A 14,833-nucleotide genomic window follows, 5' to 3' on the forward strand; every position below is an offset into this window, starting at 1 on the left:
TCCTGTACTCCCTGTTCACCCACAACTGCGTGGCCATGCACGCCTCCAAATCAATCATCAAGTTTGGAGATGACACAACAGTAGTGGACCTGATCACCAACAACGACGAGACAGCCTACAGGGAGGAGTTGAGGGCACGGTGTCAGGATAACAACCTCTCACTCAGCGTCAACAAAACAAAGGAGATGATCGTGGACTTCAGGAAACAGCAGAGGGAGCACCCCCCTATCCACATCGAAGGGACAGCAGTGAAAAGTTCCTGGGCGTACACATCACGGACAAACTGAAATGGTCCACCCACATAGATAGTGTGGTGAAGAAGGCGCAACAGCGCCTCTTCAACCTCATGAGGCTGAAGAAATTTGGCTTGTCACCCAAAACCCGGACAAACTTTTACAGATTCACAATCGAGAGCATCCTGTCGGGCTGTATCACAGACTGGTATGGCAACTGCACTGCTCTCAACCGCAAGGCTCTCCAGAGGGTGGTGCGGTCTGCACAACGCATCACTGGGGGCAAACTACCTGCCCTCCATGACACCTACAGCACCCGATGTCACAGGAAGGCCAGAATGATCATCAAGGACAACAACCACCCGAGCCACTGCCTGTTCACACCGCTATCATCCAGAAGGCGAGGTCAGTACAGGTGCATCAAAGCTGGGATCGAGAGATTGAAAAACAGCTTCTATCTCAAGGCCATCAGACTGCTAAACAGCAATCACTAACTCAGAGAGGCTGCTGCCTACATTGAGACCCAATCACTGGACACTTTAATAAATTGATCACTAGTCACTTTAAACAATGCCACTTTACATAATGCCACTTTAATATTGTTTACATATCTTAGATTACTCATATCACATGTATATACTCTATTATATACCATCTACTGCACCTTGCCTATGCTGCTCGGCCATCGCTCATCCATATACTTATGTACATATTCTCATTCCCCCCTTTAGATTTGTGTGCATTAGGTACTTGTTGGGGAATTGTTAGATTTACTTGTTATATATTACTGCACTGTTGGAACTAGAAGCAGAAGCATTTTGCATTAACATCTGCTAACCACGTGTATGTGACCAATAAAATTTGATTTGAAAGGGGAGGTTAAGTTGGCCACAGACAATCGTCCTGAGATCGACTTAAGTCTGTCATAGTATTTTATTCCGTTTTAGATCCTGCTGTCATATCAGCAAAAATAAATAAATACATTTTTGTTATTGATACTTGTTATTGATACACACCTTTTATAGGGTTAGGATTTGACTGATTTCCTTTATGAACTGTAACTTAGTAAAATCTTTTCATTTGTTGCAATTTGCGTTTATATTTTAGTTCAGTTTTAGAACCGTACCTCAATTGAGAAGTGATTCACGTTTTGATGAACTTTTTGGCTTACAGAGCTTAGTCTCTGGACTAAGGAGTAACGTTGGGTTCCTTTAGTCCAATATTGGGCTAGTAATTTTGTATTTCTAAAATATCAAATTTCAGTTTGTGACAAAACAAACAATTATAGTTTAGAGAGTCATTGTACTATCTAAACAGCTGTGAAATATATTTTCTATAACCAAAAATATTGTATTTTCAGCTGTTTGAAGCTGGTGTACAAAACCAAAAGTAAAAGGCTCAAAAACAAACCTTCAGAAAGGGAAGCATAGAAGTACCGCACATAGAACATTTATTAAGCTGCAGCTGGCCCAAAACAGCAGTATGCTTTGCTCTTCATTGTAATCAGAGGGCTGATATAAATACTATGCATGCCAGTCTCTCTTGGCTAAGAATTGAGGAGAGACTGACTGCATCACTTCTTCTTTTTATAAGAAATGTGTTGAAAATCCCAAATTGTTTGCATAGTCAAATTACACAGAGCTCTGACACACACACTTATCCCACCAGACATGCCACCAGGGGTCTTTTCACAGTCCCCAAATCCAGAACAAATTCATGAAAGTGTACAGTGTGGTCCCGTGTGGCTCAGTTGGTAGAGCATGGCGCTTGCAACGCCAGGGTTGTGGGTTCATTCCCCACGGGGGGACCAGGATGAATATGTATGAACTTTCCAATTTGTAAGTCGCTCTGGATAAGAGTGTCTTAAATGTAAATAAATGACTTAAATGTAAATGTACAGTATTATATAGAGCCCTTATTGCATGGAAATTCCTTCCATCTCATTTTGCTCAAATAAACAGCAAACCTGAATTAAAAAAACAGATAAAGCAACACCTCGCGGCACAACGCCTCTCCCCTATTTGACCTAGATAGTTTGTGTGTATGCAATGATATGTAGGCTATGTGTGCCTTTCATTATTTTCATGTAGTTCTGTCCTTGAGCTCTTCTTGTTAATTGATGTTCTGTATTATGTCATATGTTTCATATTTTGTGTGGACCCCAGGAAGAGTAGCTGCTGCTTGTGCAACAGCTAATGGGGATCCTAATAACCCCCCCCCCCCCCCCCCCAAAAAAAATATACTGCTTCTTAAACTTGCCTTCAATCAGAATGACAGATCTATAACATTTCTATGTGACTTTGGTCATGTCACACAAAAAGTTACACATAGCAACTTTAATAGCCGGGCAATGGCATACATTTCAGCAAACAAATGCCCATTTCAAATAAAGCCTGGACAGATTTCATTCGAATATTCTAAAATCCACATGAAAACAAAATGTACATTTTGCCAACAGAGATGTTTCCATCAATTTGACTTGTTGCACATAAAAATACCTTTTGCAGTTAAATTCCCATGTACATAATAAAAAGTTAAAGTTAATGAGTTTCCATCGCATTTTCAGCTCTGCTGATGGTTGCTGCAAGACCGCTGGTACTCTTCCTGGGTTCCTAAATAAAGAGATGTATTTTGTACACGCTGCGCCTTGGTCCTCTCTCTCTCACGAAGACGATCGTGACAGAATCGATCGTAAAGAAAACAAAGAATAATAAGGCCAGGGCGTGACACCAGCAAAATATAAGGCAGTTATATACAAAAAAGAAATATTACAGTACATTTCACAACACATTAGTGTGGGCCCTAAGGCCACTACTCTACTACCACATACTGTATCTACAACACAAAATCCATGTGTACGTGTGTGTGTATAGTCCATATGTTATCGTGTGCATGTGTCTGTCTGTTCATAGTCCCCGCTGTTCCATTATCAAAGTGTATTTTGATAACTTTTTCTAATTTGATTTTACTGCTTGCATGAGTTACTTGATGTGGAATAGAGTTCCATGCAGTCACGGTTCTATGTAGTACTGTGCACCTCCCATAGACTGTTCTGGACTGTGAAGGGACCTCTGGTGGCATGTCTTGTGGAGTATGCATGGGTGTCTGAGCTGTTTGCTAATAGTTTAAACAGACAGCTCGGTACATTCAACGTGTCAATACTTCTCAGCCTGGAGATTATAATTTTTTTGTATTTTACCCCCTTTTTCTCCTCAATTTCAATCTTGTCTCATCGCTGCAACTCCCCAAAGTGTGGCGAAGGTCGAGTTATGCATCCCTTCGAAACATGACCCGCCAAGTGCGCTTCTTAACACCCGTATAACATTTCAGGTAAGACCCAAATGCAGACTGTGTTGAAGTAACAGTGTTTATTACAGCAACAGGGGCAGGCAAATGACAGGTCAGGTCAGGCAGGGGTTGATAATCCAGAGTAGGGGCAAAGGTACAGGACGGCAGGCAGGGTCAGGGGCAGGCAGAGTAGTCAGGCAGGCGGGCTCAGAGTCCGGACAGGCAAGGGTCAAACCCAGGAGGGTGAGAAAAGAGAGACTGGGAAAAAGCAAGAGCTGAGAAAAACGCTGGTTGACTTGACAAACAAGACGAACTGGCAACAGACAAATAGAAAACACAGGTATAAATACACAGGGGATAACGGGGAAGGTGAAACAGATCAGGGCGTGACAACCTGCCTGGTTAACCCGGAAGCCAGCCGCACAAATGTGTCAGAGGAAAGACTGTTCACCTGACAACCGAGGTCAGCTGCAGGCGCCCGGCCCACCACAAGAAGTCGTTAGAGCGTGATGAGCCAAGAAAAGCCCCCCCGGCCAAACCCTCCCCTAACCTGGATGACGCTGGGCCAATTGTGCGCCACCCTCCCGATCACGGCTGGTTGTGATACAGCCCGGGATCAAACCCGGGTCTGTAGTGACAGCCTCTAGCACTGTGATGCAGTGCCTTAGACCACTGCGCCACTCTGGAGGCCTAACATGCATATTATTGACGTTAGCTCTCCGTGTACATTTAAGGGCCAGCCGTGCTGCACTGTTCTGGGCCAATTGTAATGTTCCTAAGTCCCTCTTTGTGGCACCTAACCACACAACTGGACAGTAGTCCAGGTGCGACAAAACTAGGGTCTGTAGGACTTGCCTTGTTGATAGCGTTGTGAAGAAGGCAGAGCAACGCTTTATTATGGACGCACCCCATTTTAGCTACCGTTGCATCAATATGTTTTGACCATGACAGTTTACAGTCCAGGGTTACTCCAAGCAGTTTGGTCACCTCAACTTGCTCAATTTCCACATTATTCATTACAAGATTTAGTTGATATTTAGGGTTTACTGAATGATTTGTCCCAAATACAATGCTTTTTAGTTAATTTTTTTAAATTTAGGACTAACTTATTCCTTGCCACCCATTCTGAAACTGACTGAAGGTCTTTGTTAAGTGTTGCAGTGATTTCACTTGCTTGTGGTAGCTGACATGTAGTAGTGTTAAGTCATCACCATACATAGAGACATATAAAATCACCTCTTCTACACTAACTTTACGGAATTCAAATTTGGTCAGTTATGCATGGTTAGGTTCAGAATTTGTTGTTGGCATGTCATGCCTAAATTTGCTAATCTTACTAATAAAAAAATAGTTAAAGTAGTTGTCAATATCAGTGGGTTTTGTGATTAATGAGCCATCTGATTCAATAAATGATGGAGACGCGTTTGCCTTTTTGGCCAACATTTAATTTAAGCTGCTCCAAAGCTTTTTACTGTCATTCATTATATAATTTATCTTTGTTTCATAGTACAGTTTCTTCTTATTTTTCTTCAGTTTAGTCATGATTTCTCAATTTACAGTATGTTTGCCAATTGGCTGTGCAGCCAGACTTATTTGCCATTCCTTATGCTTCATCCCTCTAAACCATACAATTTTTTAATTCCTCATCAATCCACTGGGATTTAACGGTTTTTAATAATTGTCTTATTGGTTGCATGCTTATTAGTAATTGGAATAAGGAATTTCATAAATGTTCCAACCTATGTGTTGTAACATTGTGTTGTGATAATTGCGTTGTTTCCTCTATAACCTGTTACTTCATATGCCTTGCCACCGTGATAGGCCTAAGGCCAAGTAAATAAGAAGACACAGTGGCAGAATAAATTCAACGTCTGTCCAGTGAAGTCCACAAAACATATTGCATGTAACAAACAGTTACATGACCTACAGCATTGTCAAGCAAGTTAATGTGTCCGACATTTTCGGACTACTTGTAACGGTTCTCGTGGGCTGAAGGAAGAGTGGACCAAGGTGCAACGTTTAAAGTGTTCATGATTTAATCAACAAAAAAAATCAAACAAAAACAACAAACAGGAGAACGAAAGCGAAACAGTTCTGTCTGGTGCAGACACAAAACAGAAAACAACTACCCACAAAACACAGGTGGGAAAAGGCTACCTAAGTATGGTTCTCAATCAGAGATAACGATAGACAGCTGCCTCTGATTGAGAACCACACCCGGCCATACACATAGAAATAGAAAACATAGAACAAAAACGTAGAATGCCCACCCCAACTCACGCCCTGACCAACCAAGATAGAGACATAAAAAGGATCTCTAAGGTCAGGGCATGACAGTACCCCCCCCCCCCCCCCCCCCCAAAGGTGCGGAAACCTAAACCTATAGGGGAGGGTCTGGGTGGGCATCTATCCGCGGCGGCGGCTCTGGTGCAGGACGTGGACCCTCGCCGCCGACCCCGGACTGGGGACCCTCGCAGCGAGCCCCGGACAGGAGGGCCACTCTGGCGGCTCCGGACAGGAGGGCGACTCTGGCAGCTCCGGACAGGAGGGAGACTCTGGCAGCTCCGGACAGGAGGGAGACTCTGGCAGCTCCGGACAGGAGGGAGACTCTGGCAGCTCCGGACAGGAGGGAGACTCTGGCAGCTCCGGACAGGAGGGAGACTCTGGCAGCTCCGGACAGGAGGGAGACTCTGGCAGCTCCGGACAGGCTGCAGGCACAGGACTCTTCCAGGCTGTGGAGACCTACTGGAGGCCTGGTCCGTGGAGGAGGCACAGGATAGACCGGGCTGTGGGGAGCACTGGAGATCTGGTGCGTAGCCTTGGCACCACTCTTCCAGGCTGAATGCCCACTCTAGCCCGGCACGTACGAGGAGCTGGAACAGGCCGCACTGGGTCCTCCTGGCGAACTAGGGAAACCCTGCCTAGAGCTGGCGCAGGACTCACCGGGCTGTGGGGGCACACTGGAGGTTTGGAGCGCCAAGCTGGCACAAGATGTGCAGGGCTGGGGAGGCGCACAGGAAGCCTGGTGCGTGGGGCTGGCACAGTCTTCACCAGACGGCTAGCACGCACCTCAGGACGAGTATGGAGAGCTGACTCAGGTGACATCAAATCAAGGACACGCTCTGTCGGGCGGATGTCGTGCCTCATGAACCAACACAGCAACTCTCTCATTACTCTCTCCTCCAATCTCCCCATCAACTCCTTCACTGTCTCTGCTTCGCTCCCCTTGCTCACCTCCAATTTCACCCCGACTGGCTCTGGTTCCATCCTCGGCTCCCTACGGTAAGCACGGGGAGTTGGCTCAGGTCTGAATCCTGACTCTGCCACACTCCCCATGTGCCCCCTTGGGCTGCCTCTCGTGTCTGCTTCGTTGCCGTGACTCCTGGTAGCAAAGTTGTTCCTCCCTCGCTACTTCAGCCTGTTTCCATGGCAGGGTCTTGTCCCCTGCCATCACCTCCTCCCATGTCCACGATGTCCTCCATTCTCTCTTCTCCCGGGCCCAGGATCACTGCTCCTCCTGGGCACGCTGCTTGGTCCTTTAGTGGTGGGTTGTTCTGTAACGGTTCTCGTGGGCTGAAGGAAGAGTGGACCAAGGTGCAGTGTTTAAAGTGTTCATGATTTAATCCCCAAAAAACCAATTCGAACAAAAACAAGAGAACGAAAGCGGAACAGTTCTGTCTGGTGCAGACACAAAACAGAAAACAACTACCCACAAAACACAGGTGGGAAAGGCTACCTAAGTATGGTTCTCAATCAGAGACAACGATAGACAGCTGCCTCTGATTGAGAACCACACCCGGCCAAACACATAGAATTAGAAAACATAGAACAAAAACATAGAATGCCCACCCCAACTCACGCCCTGACCAACCAAAATAGAGACATAAAAAGGATCTCTAAGGTCAGGGCGTGACACTACTAAAACACTATTTATTTAGAACCACGGAGACTTACCGCAAGTCGCAAAGAAAACAGGAGCTGCCTCCAATGTTCCAGCACCATTTCAACTTCAACATTTCAACATCATCAAATCCCATATCCTTATTCTAATACAGTGACAACTAAAAGATACCAAAAACGATTTATTTCCGATCAACGTCAGCTAATTATGATGTGGCTGTCCATGGTACTGATTTGTGTGTGTGTGTGTGTGCCTATGTATGCTTTGGTACGTGCGTGCAAGTAGAAAACATGTTGACTCGCCCTACTTATAGAGAAACAACAATGCCATCCTCCTCTCTCTCATGTTTCTCTCTCATGAGAAACAGTCTGTAACTCTGTCAGACATTACACACTTTTGGTTTCTGTTGTCCTAGGCTACCCTAGCTACAATGCTTGCTTGCTAGCCTAACTTCCTTTCATGGCATGGGCAACTATGCGCTAGCTAGTTAACATTAGCCTACTAGATACATCTAGCTACATATTGAACTTCCATCCAGGGGCACAATGTAGGAATTTATGGTTGATTCAGAATCGCCATTATAATCATTAGCCAGTACAGATAATTAAGTAAAACCACAAGTCCAAATCCCTATCTCCATCTATGCATAATTTTGGAAAGGGCCAACTTTAACTAGCTAGCCACAGAAGGACAACAACACAATGAGAGTCTGAGGTCTTTAGTCCTCTGGAGCAGGTTTTTATCAAGGATCTCTCTGTACTTTGCTCCGTTCATCTTTCCTTCAATCCTGACTAGTCTCCCAGTCCCTGCCGTTGAAAAACATCCCCACAGCATGATGCTGCCACCACCATGCTTCACCGAGCCCACTGTGTTCTTGGGGACCTTCAATGCTGAAGAAATGTTTTGATACCCTTCCCCCGATCTGTGCCCCGACAACAATCATGTCTCGGAGCTCTACGGAAATTCCTTCAACCTCATGGCTTGGTTTTTGCTCTGACATGCACTGTCAACTGTGGGACCTTATATAGGCAGGTGTGTAGGTGTGTGCCTTTCCAAATCATGTCCAATCAATTGAATTCACTCCAGGTGGACTTCAATCAAGTTGTAAAAACATCAGGGATGATCAATGGAAACAGGATGCACCAATTTCGAGTCTCATAGCAAAGGGTCTGAATACTTATGTAAATAAGGAATTTCTGTGTTTTATTTTTGAATACATTTGCAAAAATTCTAAAAACCTGTTTTCACTTTGTCATTATGGGGTATTGTGTGTAGATTGCTGAGGATTTAAAAAAAATAATTTTAGAATGAGGCTGTAACGTAACAAGATGTGGAAAAAGTCAAGGGGTCTGAATACTTTCTGAAGCTACTGTATTGTGTTCCTTACGGGTTGTAGAAAATAACAGAAGCTATGAATTATCTGTTCAGACCCCAGTCGTACCTACAGTATCTACAGAATTTGAAAAAAAGGTGCTGTTGTAGTATTCAAGGAAAAAGACCCCACTTCTATGTTGAAGATCAAACAAAAACACTATAGTAAATACTACAGTATTATAGTAAATACTACAGTACTGATGACAGGTGGACCTGCCCAGTTGGGTGTAGGGCTGGGGAGGTGGAAAGTTGTTGGAAGACTGTAGCTGCAAAACAGCAAGTGGGATACACAAGGTTTGAATTGACATATTAATACCCTTAGATTCATTCTATTGATAGTTCTTTGTATATATCCATAAAAATGATGCTGATTCGTGATTTTGACTGGCCTGTCTGTCTCATACCGACTCCCGACACATTCATTACTATGGGACAGCTGGAGTTGAATATTGAAACAATGTTGCAAATGTCAGAGACATACAACAAGGTTTATACAAATCTCTGCTGTTGAAAACTAAATGTTAGTCTAAAAGAAATGTGAGATAATGTCTTGATTTTTTTTATAGTGGAGATCAAGTTTATAAATTGCCTGGCTGGGCTGATGAGACATTGGATTGCGCAGTCAGATGGAACAGAGTAAATGGGCATTTTAACATCATAGATTTAGCCGGTGTTGTGGAATAGACACCGACTGGTAAGATACTGTTTGAAGAGGTAGGGTTTCAGATGTTTTCGGAAGATGAGTAGGGACTCTGCTGTCCTAGCTTCAGGGGGATGCTGGTTTCACCATTGGGGTACCAGGACAGAGAAGAGCTTAGACTGGGCTGAGCGGGAGTTGCCCTCCCATGGGGTGGGAGCCAAGAGACCTGAGGTGGCAGAACGGAGTGCTCAGGTTGGGGTGAAGGGTTTGAGCATAGCCTGAAGGTGGGGAGGGGCAGTTCCTCTTGCTGTTCCATAGGTAAGCACCATGGTCTTGTAGGGGATGCAAGCTTCAACTGGAAGCCAGTGGAGTGTGCGGAAGAACGGGATGACATGAGAGAACTTGGGAAGGTTGAAAACCAGGAGTGCTGCTGCGTTCTAGATAAGTTACAAGGGTTTGATGGCACAAGCAGGGAGCCCAGCCAACAGCGAGTTGCAGTAGTCCAGATCGGAGAGGACAAATGCCTGGATTAGGACCTGCGCCACTTCCTGTGTGAGGTAGGGTCGTACTCTACGGATGTTGTAGAGCATGAACCTGCAGGGGCGGGTCACTGCTTTGATGTTTAGAGAATGACAGGGTTACACCAAGGTTCTTTGCGCTCTGGGAGGGCGACACTGTGGAGTTGTCAACTGTGATGGAGAGGTCTTGGAGTGGGCAGGCCTTTCCCGGGAGGAAGAGCAGTTCTGTCTTGTTGAGCTTGAGGTGGTGGGCCGACATCCAAGTTGAGATATCTGCCAGGCATGCAGAGATGCATGTTGCAACCTGGGTGTCAGAAGGGGGAAGGAGAAAAGTAGTTGAGTGTCATTCGCATAGCAATGATAGGAGAGACCATGTGAGGATATGACAGAGCCGAGTGACTTGGTGTATAGAGAAAAGAGGAGAGGGCCTAGAACCGAGCCCTGGGGGACACCAATAGTGAGAGTACGTGGGGCAGACACAGATCCTCTCCACGGCACCTGAAAGGAACGGCCTACCAGGTAGGTTTCAATCCAAGAGTGTGCATAGGATGAGAACAGAGGAGAGAGTGTCAGCTTTGGCAGTGCGGAGAGCCTCTGTGACACAGAGAAGAGCAGTCTCAGTTGAGTGACACGTCTTGAAGCCTGACTGGTTAGGGTCAAAAAGATTGTTCTGAGAGATGTTGAGAAAGTTGATCAGAGACAGCACACTCAAGTGTTTTGGAAATAAAATAAAGAAGGCATACAGGTCTATAGTTTTTGACATCAGATGAGTTGAGTGTTTCTTGAGCAGGGGAGCAACTCGAGCCATTTTGAAGTCAGAGGGGACGCAGCAAGTGGTCAGGGATGAGTTGATGAGGGAAGTGAGGAATGGGAGAAGGTCTCCAGAGATGGTCTGGAGAAGGGAGGAGGGGATGGGGTCAAGCGGGCAGGTTGCCGGGCGGCCAGACCTCACTAGTTGCAGGAAGTCATCTGGAGAGAGAGGGGAGAAAGAGGTCAAGGCATAGGGGAGTTCTGTGTGAGTGAGACCAGTGGACTCAATAGGCTGAGTGAATGAGTAGCGGATGTCATCAACCTTTTTTCAAAGTGGTTGACAAATTCGTCAGCAGAGAGGGAGGAGGGAGGGGTGGAGGATTAAGGAGGGAGGAGAATGTGGAAAAGAGTTTCCTAGGGTTAGGCAGAAGCTTGAAAATTTAGAGTGATATATAGTGGCTTTAGCAGCAGATACAGAGGAAGAGGAGGGAGTGAAAGGATGATAGTTCCTCCAGAAGTTTAGTTCCCCTCCATTTTCGCTCAGCTGCCCGTAGCCCTGTTCTGTAAGCTTGCAATGAGTCACTCAGCCACGGAGCAGCAAGGGAGGGCCGAGCCGGCCGGGAGGAAAGGGGACAGTGCGAGTCATAGGATGCGGAAAGAGAGGAGAGTAGGGATGAATAGGCAGAATCAGGAGACAGAAAGGAGAAGGATTTAGCAGAAGGGAGAGATGATAGTATAGAAGAGGAGAGAGTAGGAGAGTGAAAGCGAATATTGCGAAGGCATCTGGGTAGGGGCTGAGTGGTTAGGGTTGGAGGAAAGGGAGACAGAAAAGGAAACAAAGTAGTGATTAGAGACCTGGAGAATGGTTGCAGTGAGATTAGTAGGCGAGTGGCCTCTAGTAAAGATGAGGTCAAGTGTATTGCCTGCCTTGTGAGTTGGAGGGGATTGGGAAATGGTGAGGTCAAAAGAGGCAAGGAGGGGAAAGAGAGAGTTGGAAAGAAATTAATCGAAGGAAGAATCGAAGGCAGACTTTGGGAGTTATGAGTTTCCTAGATGAATGAAAGTGACGATCCATTCAGACCAGCCTTACTGATTGAACTTTCATAACTTCATAGTATTTTTTCATGTGGAAATCTATAGTCTTGATCAACAAGCTAACTTAATAAAGGGCAACAAGGAAACAAAGGAGAAAGAAGATACAACAGGCTAAGTTGACTTCGCATGAGAAACTGTTTGACAACTATGGCCAGTTTGGTGGCTATCAGGCTCACTCATTGAATTACCACAGAGCTCAGCTATTATTGAGAGTTCAGACTTCTGATTGACTCGACCGCCTCTGCCTCTCTCTTTATCTTTCTGTCTCTCCACCTCTTTGCCTTCTCTCCCTCTCCCATTCTCTCCCAAGCGGAGGCAGAAAGAGAGTTATAGCTACCATAAAAGGGCAGATAATGCATTGTTAACTAATTTGGTGTGCTCCGAGCTGATATATCCCTTCACTCTAAATCTTTATGACTGTAATAAAAGCCCAATGCTAATGCTTGCCATGCACAATCAAGCTCAGATTATCAGAGAGAATAGTGAAGGTAGAGGGAGTAGGAGAGGAAAGGAACTAGGGGAAAGTGCAAAGTGGGGTTCAAAGATACCAGGTAATCCAAAGATACCAGGTAATCCAAAAATACCAGGTAATTCAAAAATACCAGGTAATCCAAAAATACCAGGTAATCCAAAAATACCAGGTAATCCAGTAGGATTCACCATGGAATTGATAGAAAGAGAAGACAGGTATGGATTGCAGTTGAGCTGTTCCACTTTTAACTTGATCATGGATTCATGCTTTGTCAAACTGGAATTTTAAATGGAATCATTCTAGTCGTTAACAGAGAGTGGAGGTGGATATGAAACAGAGCAACCTGAGAGACTTTTAACAATTTTGTCACAGAAAGCACAGGTGGAACTCCAGTTCAGGTATCAAACTGAAAATGTAATTAAGAACGATTGTGAATATGACATATAGACAAAGAAGATTGTTATGAAGGAAGAGACTATACTACTGTATGTAGGTGTTAAAAAATAAAGACATTTTGCTTGGATTTTTGCGTGCCAACTCTGTATGTGTAGGGCTTCCCTCTAACTTTGACTTGTAGAACTGCATGGCTCTGTGTACATGGCTTGCTTATTGGTGCCCTACTGCCCTACAGTAGCGTATAACACTCCAATAGAGCCCTGCACAGGCATGAATTCTAAGCCTGAGCCCTACCCATGCCCGCGATGTTCCCAGTCAGCTACAATTTCAGAATTGTAGATGTCCAAATGTTTTCATTTTCTTAATTTGTTGTTGAGTTAAAAGCCTTGTACACATTGTTCCTCCCTGAATGTGTCCCATTGCTAAAAAATAAGTAGAAACACAGGATCAGGATTGGGGAATTCCTGCTTTTAATGACCACAACACCCTTTTTTTGTCTTTACTATGTGAAAATGTATGTCAGATGTGTTACTATGGCAACTGGGGGGAGTCCGCCCTGCTGAATAAACAGCCCATCTGTTAGTAGCTCTGCAGGACGGAGGTAGAGGGAGAGAGAAACAGGAAATTACCTCGTAGCTAGCTGGGCTGGGCCCTCTCTGCGAGGGGCTGGACTGGCACTGCCTGGCAGGAGGCCCTGACCTCCAGGCTCCACACACCTGCTGAGACTCACATCCAGGTGCTGCTGCCTCATCAGGCTCCCTCTGTTTGGGGCACTGTGGGGTGGGGTTGGGGGATGCTGGCTGGCTGGAGGGTTGGGAGGAGGAACTTGTTGAGACGGAAGGGAAGGGGGAGACTGGCTCAGTCTTTCCACCACTGAGAAACCAGAAGAGTGCAATGTACAGTACAGGAGTAGAGGAAGGGGAGGAGAGGAACTTTTAGGAGTTTTAACAATCCCCATTTTTATGCTGTTTTCAGTTTTATTGCTGACGGCTACTTCATGGTATTTTGATATACAGCATTTTTGCACAAATGTGCTCCCTGCTTGATAAAAGGGCTAATATCAAAATCAATCATACTTCATACAATCATACAATTACACTTGAATCAAAATGTATCATGACACTATAACAAAATTATTATTAAACAGTAACACAACAGCATTGGTCATTTGTCGACTGAATGTTGAAAGGCATGGAAACAATGTCCAATAATGAGAATGTTTAGAAACTCAACTAGGAAAGTGCTGAAAAAGCCTTAAACTTCAGGTTGGCCCTTGCTTTTCAAAGAACACTCACCTACATTGAGTAGCCTACAATTCATGGTCTATGAGAACTGTCCTGTAATCCCAAATTCCTCAGAACTTCTATCTAATTCACCCCAATGTTGGATAGGCTTGACTGTAATTTTGTATCCTTTTTTTACACATTCGAAAGTGTACTTGTCTTGATTGTAGTTGTGAGTTTGAACAGTAAATCAACAGTGTGTTTGGAGTGAGCATGGCTTTCATATTACCACAGGGGGGCAACATTGAGCAGAGAATGAATTTACATTTTTTATTTAACTAGGCAAGTCAGTTAAGAACACATTCTTATTTACAAAGACAGCCTACCAAAAGGCAAAAGGCTCCTAACATCTGCTAATGCATAATAAAGATAAATTATGTCACTATACTGTACTAATCCCTTTCAAGTTCACAACATTTCATGCCAAACCACACAGGTCTATTAGCAGTGCAGTGTCATGACGCCTGCCCTGTGTCAAGAGTTGTTTATGTGCACAACTATCAAAAGAGAAGGCGGTGACTCCTTGAGCTGCCTTGATGTAACCAGAAACTCACCTCACACGTCTAATCATATTACCCGGGAATGCAAATATTGTACTATAACTGGTAGGTAAACACCTGTGTATAACTGGTAGGTAAACACCTGTGTGTGTGGTGGGTAAACACCTGTGTGTGTGGTGGGTAAACACCTGTGTGTGTGGTGGGTAAACACCTGTGTGTGTGGTGGGTAAACACCTGTGTGTGTGGTAGGTAAACACCTGTGTGTGTGGTAGGTAAACACCTGTGTGTGTGGTAGGTAAACACCTGTGTGTGTGGTAGGTAAACACCTGTGTGTGTGGTGGGTAAACACCTCTGTGTGTGGTGGGTAAACACCTCTGTGTGTG

This window comes from Salvelinus fontinalis, chromosome 18 (assembly GCF_029448725.1).
Source record: "Salvelinus fontinalis isolate EN_2023a chromosome 18, ASM2944872v1, whole genome shotgun sequence".
Lineage (NCBI taxonomy): Eukaryota > Metazoa > Chordata > Actinopteri > Salmoniformes > Salmonidae > Salvelinus > Salvelinus fontinalis.